We start from the raw sequence: 15,475 nt of genomic DNA, 5'->3' as shown, positions 1-15,475 counted from the left end.
CTTTCTGAAGCATTCTTAGTAAACTGATGGATGGGGGGAAAAAGCCATGAAACGTTTTCAGACTGGATAGAAACAGACTGTGTACATCTACAAAATACCTATGTGTAGGTAGACACAGACAGACAGACAGATAGGTAGACAGATATCAATCTTCCATTTCACAATGAGGTGATTGGTGCTTACCATATTCATCTCCATTCAGAACTTAAAACCATGTTTTGAGCTAGTTTCAGATGTGTTTCAGAGCTAATGTGTTTATCTGAACACATTAGCTCTATTGAAGCGTAGGGCTAGAAGACAGATATGTAAGTGACAGAGCTATCCACCATGGGGGTAGACCTCGAGCCCCCATCTCTCAGCATACAGCTCTGACCAAAGGGTCATGAGTTTGTAGAGAGCTGCAAGAGGCCGCACCTGGAAGCCGGCGCCATCTTCCAGGTGCGGCTGCACGCAGCTCTCTACATGAGTTTAGCAAACATAGCTCTCATTTACAGATTCTAAAATGAATGCAAGAAAAATATAAGAACTGCCATAGCCTCAACCTCTAGATTTCACCATGCTAGCTTCCCTTAGATAATATGATATCAGAAATATGTCTCTGCAGGTACTGGTGGCTCTCTCCTATAATCTTAGCTATTCAGGAGGCTGAGATCTGAGAAGAAAGGCTCAAAACCAGACAAATCTGTGATCTTTTTTTTATTTCCAGTTACCAGGAAAAAAAAAAAGCCAGAAATGAAGGCATGGATTACACAGCAGAAGCTATTTGTAATCTAAAAAGAGTCAAGCTATACAGTGAAGCCATGAGTTCAAATATATACATGCATGCCTGAGCACACATGCATGCACATGTACACACACACACACACACACACACACACACACACGCAGTTCCTTTGCTAATGAAGAAATCTATCGTAGTATTACTCAGTATGTTATTAATTATTATTATTATTATTGGATTAATCAATTCAATAGTATTAGAAATGCTCAGAATATTCCTTCCTCCATACTAATCTGCTGAGAACACAGTTAAAATTTCAAGGACCAGTTAATTCCAGTCATTTGAGCAATATATTTAAATATAAGTTAAATCTAGAGATGACAGGGCAGTGTTTACCACTGAAGATTATTATTATTTTGAGGGGGATCCGGTCATAGGGCCTGAACTCTGGGCCTGGGCGCTGTCCCTCAGCTCTTCAGCTCAAGGCTAGCACTCTACCACTTGAGCCACAGCTCCACTTCCGGCTTTTTTCCTCTTTGCTTATGTGGTGCTGAGGAATCGAACCCAGGACCTCATGCATGTAAGGCAAGCGCTCTACCACTCAGCCATCTTCCCAGCCCCTGAAGATTATTTTTAAAAAGAACATTTTCATTTCATTTAGAAAGAAAATAGTTCATCACTAAAGGAACAGGGAATTCTTGACTTGTGATCTACAAGAAGCTGCTGAGAGGCCAGTGCCCGCCCTCCACCCCCTCCCGCAGTGGGAAAGTGTGAGAAGAGAGCAGTTAGTGTCTGCTCTTGGCACTCTCAGCTTCTCAGAGTCACCCCTCAACAGCTCACCTCTGACAAAACTGCCATAGTGGAATTATGCTTTTATAACTTCTACAGGTGTTTGGTTTCATTCTTCTCCTTTTGTTGCCGCTCAAACTATGAGAAGTAGGAATCTGCAGTGCTATTTTACCAGTGAAGAATACCAAAGCCCTGAGCAATGCTGGGACCCACTTCCCATCATCATGTAGTTTAAGGCCTCCACCATGAGGACCACAGTTTTTTCCTCAGTACCATTGCTTCCCAACTAGCAGCACTGTTCCCCTCCAGGCTAACACTGGCAATATGACACAGAAAGATTGGAAAATGCCATTAGATATGTGAAATGCCGTTAAATATTCAGAACACGCAGAAAGGGATTACCCCACCCAAAGTATCTATAATGCCAGGGATGAATGACTCTTTTCTATACTACACAATTATAGACTGTAAAATAACAATAATTTTAAGCAGTAATTATCATTTATTGTGTTCTTATAGTAGGTCACAAATGATGCTGAGAATATTATGCATTAGTGCATGATTTTATGCCCCCATGAACAGGGTTATATTATACCTAAGAGTGAAAAGTGCAACATAGAGAGGTTAAGTACCTAGTCCAAGGTTATATGGTTGGTAAGAAGCCAACCCAGGACTCAAACCTATAACTTGCCTTTCAAACTGTGATTTATTTATTTTTAGTTTTTTTGTAATTATACATATATATTAATTATTGTAAAGACACTGTACAAAGGAGTTACAGTTATATGAGTAAGGTAATAAGTACATTTCCTATCAAGCATTGTTACCCCCTCTTTTGTTTTTCCCCTACCATCCCTTCCTTTCCCAATTCCCCAACTCTTCCCTCCCTCCCCCCCCCCCCCCAGAAGTTGTAAAGTTCGTTTTCAAGATAGTGTCTTGTATATCTCATTGTTACGATGGGTCAACCTGTATCCTTATTTCAGCATTTTGTCATTTCCCTTCCCCTTCCCAAATTAGAAAAATGTATATACAAGATGCAGGACACCAGCATCAAATACCAGTGAAAACAGGGGTTATACCATGGAGGAAGAACATACAAAAGAAACAAAAAAACCACATAGTCCATTATAAATACATTAAAAACAACAGCAAGAAAGATAAAACCACTGTGTCTCTATCTTGGGGTTCCTTTTGCTTAGCATCAGGTTATATGGACATATGTACATAGTTTTTGACCTTTTCTATGGTGTAAAGTTGTCAATGTGCTGAAGGCAACAAATGCCGCCAAGAATTTTTTTTGGTGGTTGTGGGCCTTGAACTCTGGGTCTGAGCGCTGTCCCTCAGCTCTTCAGCTCAAGGCTAGTGCTCTACCACTTGAGCTACAGCACCACTTCCTTTTAACCTTTTCTGTTTGTGCTAGACATATACTAGTTATTGCAAATAAGGGAAACCAAGGGACCTATGTTTCTTTGGGCCTGGCTTACTTCACTTAATATAATTTTTTTCCAAGTCTTTCCATTTCCTAACAAATGGGGTGATGTCATTCTTTCCGATGGAGGCATAGAATTCATATATATATATACCATATTTTCTTGATCCATTCATCTACTGAGGGGCATCTGGGTTGGTTCCATATCTTAGCTATTGAAAATAATGCTGCAATACTGGCAGCTTTAGTATGGTCTTGTCTGTGGTCATTCGGGTAAATGCCCAAAAGTGGGATTGCTGGGTCATAGGGGAGCTCTATGTGGAGTCTTTTGAGGAACCTCCATACTGCTTTCCAAAGTGGCTGAACAAGTTTACACTCCCACCAACAATGCAGTAGGGTTCCCTTTTGGCCACATCCCCTCCAGCATCTGTGTTACTACATTTCTTGATTATAGCCATTCTAACTGGGGTGAGATAGAATCTCAATGTTGTTTTGATTTGCATTTCTTTTATGGCTAAAGAAGTTAAGCACTTCTTCATGTGTCTATTGGCCATTCTTATTTCCTCTTCAGAGAATTTTCTCTTTAAGTCTACCCCACTTACTTATTGGGCATTTGTTTCTTTGAGGATTTGTTGTTGGAGGATTTAATTTTTTGAGTTCTAAGGATATTTTAGATATCAGACCCTATCTGTTGTATGGCTAGTGCAGATCTTCTCCCAATCCGTGGGCTTTCTATTTATCTTGCTAGCTATGTCCTTTGCCATGCAGAAGCTCTGCAGTTTCATGCAATCCCATTTGTCCAACCTTTCTTTGATTTGTTGTTTCTTGGTCTGACCCAAGGAGCCCTAGAGTTTCTCCTAACCCTTCCTGTAATGCTTTCAGGGTGTCTGCTTTGACTTCGAGGTCTTTGATCCATTTGGAGTTGATTCTGGTGCAGGGTGATATATAAAGATCTAGCTTTAGGAAGTGTCACTGTAGCTCAAGTGGTAGAGCGCTAGCCTTGAGCTGAAGAGCTGAGGGACAGCTCTCAGGCCCAGAGTTCAAGACAAAAAAAAAAAAAAAAAAAAAGATCTAGCTTTAGTTTTCTTCAGGTGTTTAACCAGTTTTGCCAGCACCATTTACTGAAGAGGCTGTCTTTCTTCCATTCTATTTTTTTAGCTCCCTTATGGAAGATTAGGTGGCTATAGGTCGGTGGGTTCATTTCTGGGTCTTCAGTTCTATTCCATTGGTTGTGAGGTCTGTTCTTGTGCCAGTACCAAGCTGTTTTGATTACTATGGCTTTGTAGTAGAGTTTGAAATTTGGTATTAATATTCCTCTAGCACTGTTCTTTCTGCTAAGGATTGTTTTTGCTATTCAGGGTTTATAAATAGCCTTTGGAAGTATTTCCATTTTCACGATGTTAATCCTCCCAATCCAGGAGCCTGGCAGGTTTTTCCTCTTCCTTAGTTCTGCTTTAATTTCATTTTTCAGGTTTTTAAACTTTTCATCATAGAGGCCCTTCACTTCCTTAGTTAAATTAACTCCTAGATATTTTATTTTTTGTGGGGCTATTACAAAAGGAGTTGCTTTCCTGATTTCAGCTGTACTCTTCTTGGTATTGGCATACAGAAAAGCCATTGACTTTTGAGGGTTAATTTTATACTCTGCTACTTTGGGAAAGTTTTGGATCATCTCAAGTAACTTGGGAGTGGAGTCCATGGAGTTCTTTAAATACAAGATCATGTCATCTACAAAGAGGGAGAGTTTTACCTCATCTTTCCCTATTTGGATCCCCTTTATATTTGTATCTTGTTTTATTGCTGTAGCTAGGCATTCTAATAGTAGATTGAAGAGAAGTAGAGAGAGTGGACACCCTTGTCTCGTTCCTGAGTTAAGAGGAAATGGCTTTCGTTTTTCACCATTAAGTATAATGCTGGCTGTAGGTTTGTCATACACAGCCTTTATTATATTGAGGAATGTTTCATGGATTCCTAATTTTTCCAGAGCTTTCATCATAAAGGGGTGTTGGATCTTGTCAAATGCTTTTTCTGCATTCGTTAAGATAATCATGTGGTTCTTATCCTTGCTCTTGTTGATATGATGAATTATATTAATTGATTTGCATATATTAAACCAGCTTTGCATCCCTGAAATGAATCCTGTTTGATCATGGTGTATGATTTTTTTGATGAGTTGTTGAAGCCAATTGGCCAAAATTTTGTTGAGAAGTTTTACATCAATGTTCATCAAAGAAATGGGTCTATAGTTTTCTTTCTTTGATGAGTCCCTGCCTGTTTTGGGGATGAGAGTTGTGATGGCTTCATAGAAGGAGTTTGGTAGTGAACTTTCACTTTCGATTTCATTGAAGAGTTGGAGAAGTATTAGTGTGAGTTCTACTTTGAAGGACTGGTAGAATTCAGCTGTAAATCCGTCCTGTATTAATCTTTGGTTAGCGTCATCACACTCATGCATTTCCCTATCAGACTCACACAGTCTTTTTCAGGCTTTCAATCTTTTCATTCAGCATGTTTAGTAGTAGTGTTTGTAGAGCATTTTGGGAACTCTCCTTTGGACTATTTATTAGCTGCTTTGTTGCCTGATTATCATGAGCAGGAGTTGAAATACCTGGACTTGCCATTTTTCCTGTGTTTCTCCGGCTTGTTCTGCCCATTTGGGTATGAAAGCAAAATGAATTCTACACTAGAACACTATTTTAAGACAAGCATCAACCAGAGCCCTGTAGTGGCACAGATTGTTTGACATAGTCAAAATGAGTACACATGCAATCTAGTTCAACAGATACAATCTAGTTCAACAACAAACAACTAGGGATAAATGGGCTAAGAAAATCAAAGAAGGAGTTAGCAAACCCAAAATGCATAGGTTTAGGGAGACTTGTGAGGAGAAATAATATTAGAGGAATGTGGGGAGGAAAAGGGAGAGAGGGAATATAGCCAAAACCTAAATTCAGATAGAGGAAAAGTATAGAAGGAAAGGAGAAGAGAGATAAAGAAAAAAGAAAAAGAAATTTAAATGAAACACAAAAATTATATAAATATAAAGAAATAATACTCAATTAGAGGAGTTAAGGCTAGGAGTTTGTGAATTGAGTATCAATATCTAAATTAAGTATGCACACAATGAAGAATAAGGTCTAATAATTGAAGATGGATATATATCTTTGGATGAACAGAACAGCAATTAAGTAAAGCAAACAAAACAAAAAGGACCAAATGGGAAAAGAGTAAAAAGAGAATTAAAAAATAAAATAAAATGATTTTAAAAAATAGAAAACTTTTTTTTTAATTTTAAAAAATTAGGTCAAGGGCTGGGTGGCTTAGTGGTAGAGCACTTGCCTTGCATGCATGAGGCCTGGGTTCGATTCCTCAGCACCACATAAGCAAAAAGAAAAAAGCCAGAAGTGATGCTGTGGCTCAAGTGGTAGAGTGCTAGCCTTGAGCTGAAGGGCTGAGGGACAGTGCCCAGGCCCAGAGTTCAGGCCCCACGACCGGACCCCTCAAAAAAAAAGGTCAAAAAAAGAGTTCTTCGATTTGGGAGGGGAGAGTGGGGGCGGCACAGATCTTGTGTCTCCCCTGTGTCAGTAACCAATCTCTTGGTGGAGTCTCTGGTATGCTTGTGGTGTTTGGTTTTTCTGTGGCTTGATTTATTTCTTAAATCAGTTTGTTTGAGCAGGCAGAAGGTAGCTCTGCCTTACCAGGGACTTCATGACCCTCCTTCCAGGCCAGTTCAGAGGGAGGGTGATCTGCTTTCAGTATCACAAAAGAGGGAGATGGCTGTTTCCTCTAGCCTGGAGTTGTTGTGATGGGGCTAGGTTCTGGGTAGGGTTGAGGCCTGTCAGCAATCAGTAGCTTTTCCTGAAGGGGCTTACTCCTAAGACACTCACACAGCCCAGCTTGGAGCCATTCTCAGGATTTATGTTAACTGAATTTCCAAATGTTTTTCTTTTACCCTCAAACAGCTAGGTCTGCTGCCTGTACTTCAGTGGGGTGGGGCAGTCTCTGGCTTTGTTTACCCAGTGAAGAAAGTCACTCCTCCATGGGCAGGGCTTTCTCTGCCTGGGAAAGGCAACTTTCCCCAGGATTGTTGTTGAACACTGCAGGTCAGGTTCCTTTGACCTGTTGAATGGCTCCTATCATCTTCTTCCAAGGACTGAGTTATGTGCTAGCTGCTCTGGCCTGATCTTTGTCAGTATCAACGATGGAGTTCTTCTCTGTTGGTGGGAGAAGGGCTACCTTCCCACCTCTGGTCCCTGAGAAGGAGTGAGGATGTCTTGTGGGGTACTCACACCTTTCCATTGGTTTATGGGCCATCCACAGTCTGCAACTATCTGTGGTCAGATGAGGATTTCCGCTCCTTGTCAGTTCTTGCTGTCAGTGCATAGAATCCTCTTGCACACTGCCTCTGGCACCATTTTTCCAGGCTCTCTCTGTTGATATGGTGGCCACAGACACTGGTGAGTGCTTGAATCTGTCTCCTTAACCAAGCTGCCAACATTTTTCCTCTCTGGCCAAACTCTCTGTACTATGGTGGCACACTTGGTGTAACTCTCTAGCCTTGTACTTTTCACTGGAATGCTAAAACTGGTATGTATGTAAGAGTTTGTTTAGCCCTCAGCTTTTCCTCTGCCATCTTCCCCTGGCTCAAACTGTGATTTAGGTGTACATGTGACTTAATTGGAGGATTTTTTTGGGGGGGGGGTCTGGTCATGGGGCCTGAACTCTGGGCCTGGGCGCTGTCCCTCAGCTCTTCAGGTCAAGGCTAGCGCTCTACCACTTGAGCAACAGTGGAGGATACTTTTTCATCTCACAATGAGTCATCTTCTAATGGGACAGATTTAAATTGAGTCCTTTGCTTTCTCCATCCCAAGTGAGACTATAATGTTCGTGTGTGTGTATGTGTGTGTGTGTGTGTGTGTGTGTGTGTGTGTGTGTGTGTGTTGGGCATACACCTTTAACTTGAGGCCTGGGTTCTGTTCCTGAGTTTTTTTACTCAAAGCTAGTTCTCTACCACTTGAGCCACAGAGCCACTTCTGGCTTTTTCTGAGTAGTTTATTGGAGATAAGAGTCTCATAGACTTTCTTAACCAGGCTGGCTTTGAACTGGCTTTGAACTCAGATCTCAGCTTCTTGAGTAGCTAGTATTATAGGTGTGAGGCAATGGCACTCAGCTTCCTACATTCTTTAGTTAGGTCAAAGTTAAGGAAATTTCTAAATTATTGTGTGGTTTCTCATTGTCAGTACTAATTTTGTTTTAACTTCAATTAAGTAAGGCTAAAAGGTTATGTTTAATAGAAAATGTGAATGTTATACTTTTTAGTATTATAGCGCTTGGAAAACAATCAGTTACAGGCTTGTTTAATCTGAACTCTAGAACAGAATAAAGACATAAGTAAAACAAAATATGGCTGCTGTGAATTCTGAAAATTAATCGACTAGGATCATGTGCAAAGACCCAGAATATGCTTTGAGGAAGCAGAAAAAAGATAGAAGAGAAAAGATAATTTGTGCAACTCATGTCCTCTTCACCTCCTTCTCTCTCTCTTACAGCCTGGGCATCTGATAATGAGAATTATTTGTTTATTTATTCACTCATTCACCAAATCAAACATTATGTTGACCTTGTACTCTTTCAGACTGTATGAATTAGCTAGATTAAACCAGGCCTCACAGAGTTCACAGACTAGTGAGAGAACTCAGCGTACAAAGGCCAAATCACATTAAGTACTGCCAAATAGCTTATTGAATGTAGTGCTAAATTTTTGTACCAGTGTCTGGCCTAGGACATAGTCAGTGCTCAATAAAATGTATTGAATGAACTGAATCCTCACAGTACTCGTAAGATCGCCATATTGTTTCATGATGAAGAAGCAGCACATTTGTGCATTGACTAAAGTCAAGATTCAAACTAGTTCATAGAACTCTAGTTTTCACTCTGTCCACAGTGCTAGACCTGTTTTCAGATCAAATTCTGGCTTATGTCAGAGAAATGAACATTCCTTTTTCATTTTCTCTTTTTTATTTCTTTTTAATTCACCATTTAAACTCTCTGGGTCTCTGGTATGCTACCCATGGATTTTCTTATTCAGCATTTCAGGGAGGCAGGAAAGGAGCCTCTAGTTACAAAGACATCTTGAGAGGCTCCAGGATGCTCCATTTACTCAACCCTAACGTGGTCCAGCTCTATCCAGATCTCACTGTTTGCTCTCTTCCTTTTTGTCCCATCTCCCCTCCCTTCCTGACAGCCTTACATCTCTAGTCCTCAAAGATAGCTATCTTTTCAGAGATCTTGACTGCAAAGCTTACTGTTATGCATTCACCTCTGCTCCTTGGTCATCCTCTGAGCTGTGACCTTAGACTGGATGGAAACTCAATTGAGACAGAAACAGTGTACAAATTTTCTTTTTATCTGGCATGCAGGCATACCTCCGAAGTTTTCCATTTCACTGTAGCTTTTATTAATGCTCTTCTACCCAGCTCTGGGTCTGGAGCTCCTTTTGCAATGCCCTGGCCATTTTACTCTATGTTTTGCTCACACGATTTATGCCCCCAATCTTCCACTAACTGAGTTCCCAAATAGAGGCAAAATCCTGTATTTTGATTTTCAAAACTTGGCCCTTTATTTTAGTTGAGCAGGTTTTATGGTCATGTTTCTTCTAGCCATGCCAAGGTTATCTGTTCTTTTCTTTAAGTAAAAGTTCATCCTCTACTAAACAATCAAAATTCCCAAGCAGCAGTATTGCTTTTATTCCTAAACCAGCTTCACCAGAGTTCCCACTGAAAAGTAGGAAACCATTTGGCTCCATTTGGAGTTTTTATACCTTGCCTTTATATTGCCTTTCAAGACTTTGCCTTGCAACGATTTGCCAAAGGGCACATTGCCCACTTCTGTGCCCGAATAGCCTTGACTTGTCCCAAAACTTTACAAACAACCCCCCCACTCTGGGTTGTGCTTTGCCACAGACCATTTTCTACAATGTGGTAGTTTACAGTTTGGGGCAAAGCAGATGTTTTCCAGATTACCAACACTACAGTTTTCAACTCACCCTGTCAGCAGTCTTCTCCGATATTTCATAGCAGACCTGTTGTAAGGCAATTCGTTTTTTAGCCATTTCTTCAAACCAAAATTGAACATTACAGTGAGTTGGATGGTGGCAAGAGGAAGGAAGAAATCGAGCAGTACTTTGGATAGCTTGAAGTTTTCCAGAAGAGTTTTTATGCTACAGATATCTCTAAGATGTATTTTAATTTGTTTTCAGCAAGGGAAAGAACAATAATTACTTATAGCTAAGTCATATCCTATGAACATTTTTAACTATGAATTTTTCTCAATGTTTTCCTTTTCTTAATTTTTTTTCTGGCTCCAGAATATATTCTGTCATTTCCCCCATGTGTCAGCTGTTCTTTAGACATGCCACCACATGAATAGGAAATGCTCACCCTTAGGTGACAGAATTCTGATATGACACCACAATGAATGTTGCTCTTGGCTCTGTTCAAGAAACCAGTGGCACAAGCAAAAAGACTAAGAGGGATTTTCGGAAGAGGTTGTTTATGAAGATGTTTTTAGGGGCACTAATAAGGAAAAAGACAAGTCATATGGCTAGCCAGAATGAAAGGTCTTAACACCTAGATTAGTAACTTTAGTTACCATAGTAACTTGACCCCACAGAGTTTAGCTAAGGTATGCTGCCGCTTTGGTAGAGGAACGCAGCCAACCCTCAGCAACCCTGTAAGGAAGAAGCAAAAGAAACAAACATGTCAGCCATACTCTTCCTGTTTCCATCTCCTGCCAGTGGCTCCCAGCAGCTAAGCTTAACTAGAAGCCAGCAGTCAAGTGCTCACTGATGCTATCCATAGTGGTCAGACTCAACATTGAGCCAGAGAGAAGACTGAACAAGCAAATGTGGTGGGCTGAGAGACTCTTGGGAAAATATCACTGACTTTATTATCTTGCATAAGAGAAACAGAAGTTTCATAGAGGCCTAAATAAATATATTGTGTAAGTTTATTAAATTATCAATTCACATTTCAGTTTCAGCTTTTATGAATTTGTCTCTTTCAAATTTCCTATGTTAGTAAATTCAATGAACCATGTGTCTTTTGTGACTGGCTTAGTCCCTTAACATCATATTTTCAAGGTTCATCAGGTGGTGCACATGACAGGACTTATTTCTTTTTGAAAACTGAGTAATATTCCATGGTATGCATATCCCATGTTTTCTTCATCCATCTTATAGCTTCTAAGTATTTATCCAAAAGAATTGGAAACAGAATGTTAAAGAACTATTTTCATGCCCATGTTCATTGAAACATAATTCACAAGGCTCAATGTGGAATCAACCCAAGTAGTCATGAATGCCAGGACTGAGGAGAGTTGTTCGATGGATATGACTCTCAATTTTGCAAGACCAAACCCTGAAGCTCCTTACATAATCATGTGAATGTATGAGATATAAATTATATGTTTTTTTTGGTGGCAGTCCTGGGGCTTGAATTCAGGGCCTGGGTACTTTTTGGTGCTTAGAGATAAGAGTTTCACAGACTTTCCTGCCAAGGCTGGCTTCAACCTGTGATCCTCAGATCTCAAACTCCTAAGTAAGATTATAGGCATGAGTCACCAGTACCTGGCTTATGATATATTTTTAAAGTTATTATGTTTTTTATGATTTTTTAAAATCAGCATCTGTTAGTTGTACAAGGTGTGGGGAAAGGGGTATTTTGGCATTACTATATATATATATATATATATATATATATATATATATATATATATATACACCAAGCATCTTTTTTTGGTATTAAAATTTGTGATTTTTATTTTTTTTTTAATTTTAATTTTAATTTTTTGTGAGCATACTGTACAGAGGGGTTACAATTACATGGGCAAGATAATGAGTACATTTCTTATCAAGCATTGCAGCCTCCTCCTTTGTTTACCCTTCACCAAGCATCTTGATCAGAGTCACCCCCTCTGTCATTCCCTCTCCTCTCCTCTCTTCTTTACAAGAACAGTCTCTGGGAGCTTTGTTACCCTCTTTTCCCACAAACTATTTTGGTTGTTTTGTTTTAATGGCAGTATTAGGGCTTGAACTCAGGTCCTTGCACATTGGTTGGCCTTTTGCTTAAGGCTGGCACTCTACCACTTGAGCCACACCTCCACTTTTGGCTTTTTGCTGGTGAATTAAAGATAAAAGGATCTTGGATTTGTCTGTGTAGGCTGGCTTCAAACTGCAGTACTTAGATCCCAGCCTCCTGAGTAGCTATGATCACAGGTGTGAGCCACTAGCTCACACCAGTTCTGTGTTTCTTATCATTAAATATCTCTCTAATTATTTTTTTAAGATTTGTCTAATTTTAATGAAATCATGTAGATTCCAGTTCCTAAGATTTTTCTCTCAAGTGCTCACAATGGCTTACTTCCCCTAACATTAAAACTGAGACATTTTCTGCGGAGAAAAAAAATTGTATTGCCAGCATGGTCTATTCAACATTTTTTGAAGGAATTCATTTGAGACTAAGCAATAGATATTAGAAATCTACTTCATATTTTCTTCAGCAAGTCAAGAGAATGAATGGCAAGACTTAGCATGCCAACCAAAGGCCTAATTCTACCCTTTCTCCTTGGGCTTTAGTAAATGTGCTTAAATATCATTGGTCCAGACTAATGTGGGCTACAGACCCACTTATTTTAGTTCTTATATAATAAATGGTGGTGGTTCCTGTTCTCTTTGGTTTCACTTTTTTTCCAGACAAGATCGTAATTTAAACTTGTTTCATTTCCTTGGAATTCTAAGGTTCTGTAAGATTCTTTCCCACCTTTGGCATATTTAATATCAGAGCATTTTCTTGTTTTAACTCAAAGTAATATCCCAGATGATGTTTCACTTTACAAAAGTACCCCTTGAATAAGAAATCATGTTTACCTTCCTTTAAGCCCCAGGGTAAAAAAGAGTATTTTTGCTCCATTATATTTAATTACTAATCAAAGTATTGAATATCATTGTAAAAATAAAATAGGAATGTCAGATGTGAACTGTGATACCAAATTGTTGATTTTTAAAAGGAAACGAATCATGTGATCTGGACTAAATTGTTGGTTTCAAAAATCCCATGTATTGAACTTGATATAACTAATAGGCACGTTTAACTTTTAAACAGTTATTCTGTATAAGAAAAAGAAACTCTTCCCTATTCTAATTTCAGCCAATTTTCTGTGCAATGCACTGAAGATTTCCTTTCCCCTCTCAAGTGAGTAGTACCACAGTGTCCATTGTGCCCATGTGCCATTCTCATATAGTGTGAGCCTCTGGATAGTAGTGCTCATTGAAAAGAACCTTGGATTTTAAGGAGAATGAGGAAAAACATGTTTATGCACTCTTTTGTGATCATTCTTTATTAGGAATATAATTTTAAAAGCATGGAAGACGCTTTAAAGGAAGACAGGTTTACATTGAACCTGGGCTTGCTTCTGTCTTGCTTTGCCATGTCCCTTATCCCTTCTCAGCCTTAATTTCTCCATGTGTAAAGCTGAGATAAAGTGCTAGTCTCAAACAAGGAAAATGCTTGAGTGTTTAAAAGGGACTTGGCAGGAATTGGTTTTCTACTTTTTCATAAGGCTAGTTGTTCTATGAAACATCTTTTTTCAAAAAGATTGTGCCCTTTCTGGCCAAGCACAGGAAAGAGCCTTGTTATAAGGAAAGAGACCCAGAATAGGCTTAAATTTGCTTTCTGTCACTTCTAACTTGACTTCACATTATCCCACTTCATTATTTCACTTGACAGGAAGACATTATGTCTGTTGTCCTCCTTTGCATATCCTATGTGTAAGCAAAAGGGGCTGAGTTTGTGTGTTTAAAGGATTTAGCTTCTTGAAGTTTCTTCTCCCACAGATCCACAGGGGGATTTGTCCCAGAGCGCCCTTTTACAATAAAAGGCCTTCCATGGATAATCTGATAGGGAATGAATTCAGAATAGAGGCCTTTGTTTGCCAGACAGGTGAGACCTTACCTTCTGTTGTTGCTAAAATTCTAGGCTGAAAAAAATGACTAGCGTTACATTAGTCTTAAATTAGCGTCATTCCTTCTGTAATCATTACACTCATAATGATTTCACAGAAAAATCCAAGGATAACAAGAGATTTATCCCATACTGAGAAATTCTATCATGTTAATAATATATCATCCAACAAGCAGATAGTAATTTTTGATTATCCAAGGTTCTTTCATGAATTTGATCTCATTTGATTCTCCTATGAGCCACGTAAGATTGAAAGAGTAGGTATTATTCCTGTTGAATAAAGGAGGAAATGGAGATCAGAGAGCATTTCTTGCTTTAGGTGTTTTACTAGCTTCAACTCCAGACGTGGCAACAGGTATGAGAATAGACACATTCCATGTCTCCTTGCTTATTGCTTGCAACAATTCCACAAAATAGGTATTATCATTATTTCTTCTTTGTAGACCAGTTTACATGGAGTGGCTAGGTACTGGCCCATGTTCACATAGATAATGACAAAGGCAAAATTCAGTGGTTTCTGACTTTAAAATGTATATCACATTGTCTCTAACATAGGGGTATGTGTTTGTATATGTATCCTGATGTTTGTATGCTTGTGTGTGTGTTCTTACATAAGTGCTTATATGTGTGTGGGGGTGTTGTATGTGTGTGTGCTTGTATATTGCTTTTGTGTATGTGTGTATACATTTCTATACTAACCCTTGGCCTCAGGGAAGACATTCTTACACATACAATTCTTTCCTATCTAACCCCAGACATTCAAATACATTCATTACTAGAGAAACATGCCATGATTAGTATGGTCTCCAGAGATGCCTGGGTTAGAAAGTTCTCTGCCATGGTAGATACAGTGGGAGTTTAAAGCATCATTGTCTTTCATAGCTTCAATGTTACTCTCTACCTTTCAGACCTACCTCATCATCCCTATTCAATACATGACATCTCCAAGGAGAGCATAGATACAAAGTAGCAAGTGGTCTTCAATTGCTGGCAATGCTGGAACAGTAGCCAAAGCAGGAGGCATGGAGCAAGACTGACTTGGGAAATTGCAGGGTTTAATTTACTAGCTTAACCTTAACCATGGTCTCCCTCTAACATTTCACTGTTTAAAAATGAGGATAAGGGCCAGATGTCCCACAGCTGTAATCCTAGCTACTCAGGAGGCCGAGATCCGAGGATCATGGTTTGAAGCCAGCTGGAACAGATAAATCCAAGAGACTTACTCCAGTTAACCACCAAAAAGCCAGAAGTAAAGCTGTGACTCAAGTAGTAGAGCATCAGCCTTGAGCAAAAAAGCTAAAGGACAGAGCCTAAGCCTTGAGTTCAAGCCCCAGGACTAGCACTAAGAGAGAGAGGGGTGGGGGAGAAGTATGTCACCTCCTAATCTCAGGTTAAAATTAGGTCATTATGAAAAGCACCCGGTCTCTATAATAAGGATAGCAAACATGACTTTGTGCTAGTAGATTAAATTATATATATACATATTATATATGTGTATATATGTATATATATATACACACA

The 15,475-nt window shown here is 39.3% G+C and overlaps 1 protein-coding gene across 1 annotated transcript in view; it reads left to right on the top strand.

Moving 5' to 3' along the window:
• Ror1 (receptor tyrosine kinase like orphan receptor 1) overlaps positions 1 to 15,475 on the top strand; it is a 144,666-nt gene that overhangs the window by 110,451 nt on the left and 18,740 nt on the right. The gene's annotated exons all lie outside the window — the stretch shown is intronic.

This window comes from Dipodomys spectabilis, unplaced genomic scaffold (genome assembly GCF_019054845.1).
Source record: "Dipodomys spectabilis isolate Male_0828 unplaced genomic scaffold, ASM1905484v1 ptg000002l, whole genome shotgun sequence".
In the NCBI taxonomy this organism is placed as follows: domain Eukaryota; kingdom Metazoa; phylum Chordata; class Mammalia; order Rodentia; family Heteromyidae; genus Dipodomys; species Dipodomys spectabilis.
This window is presented reverse-complemented; position numbering and strand designations above follow the sequence as displayed.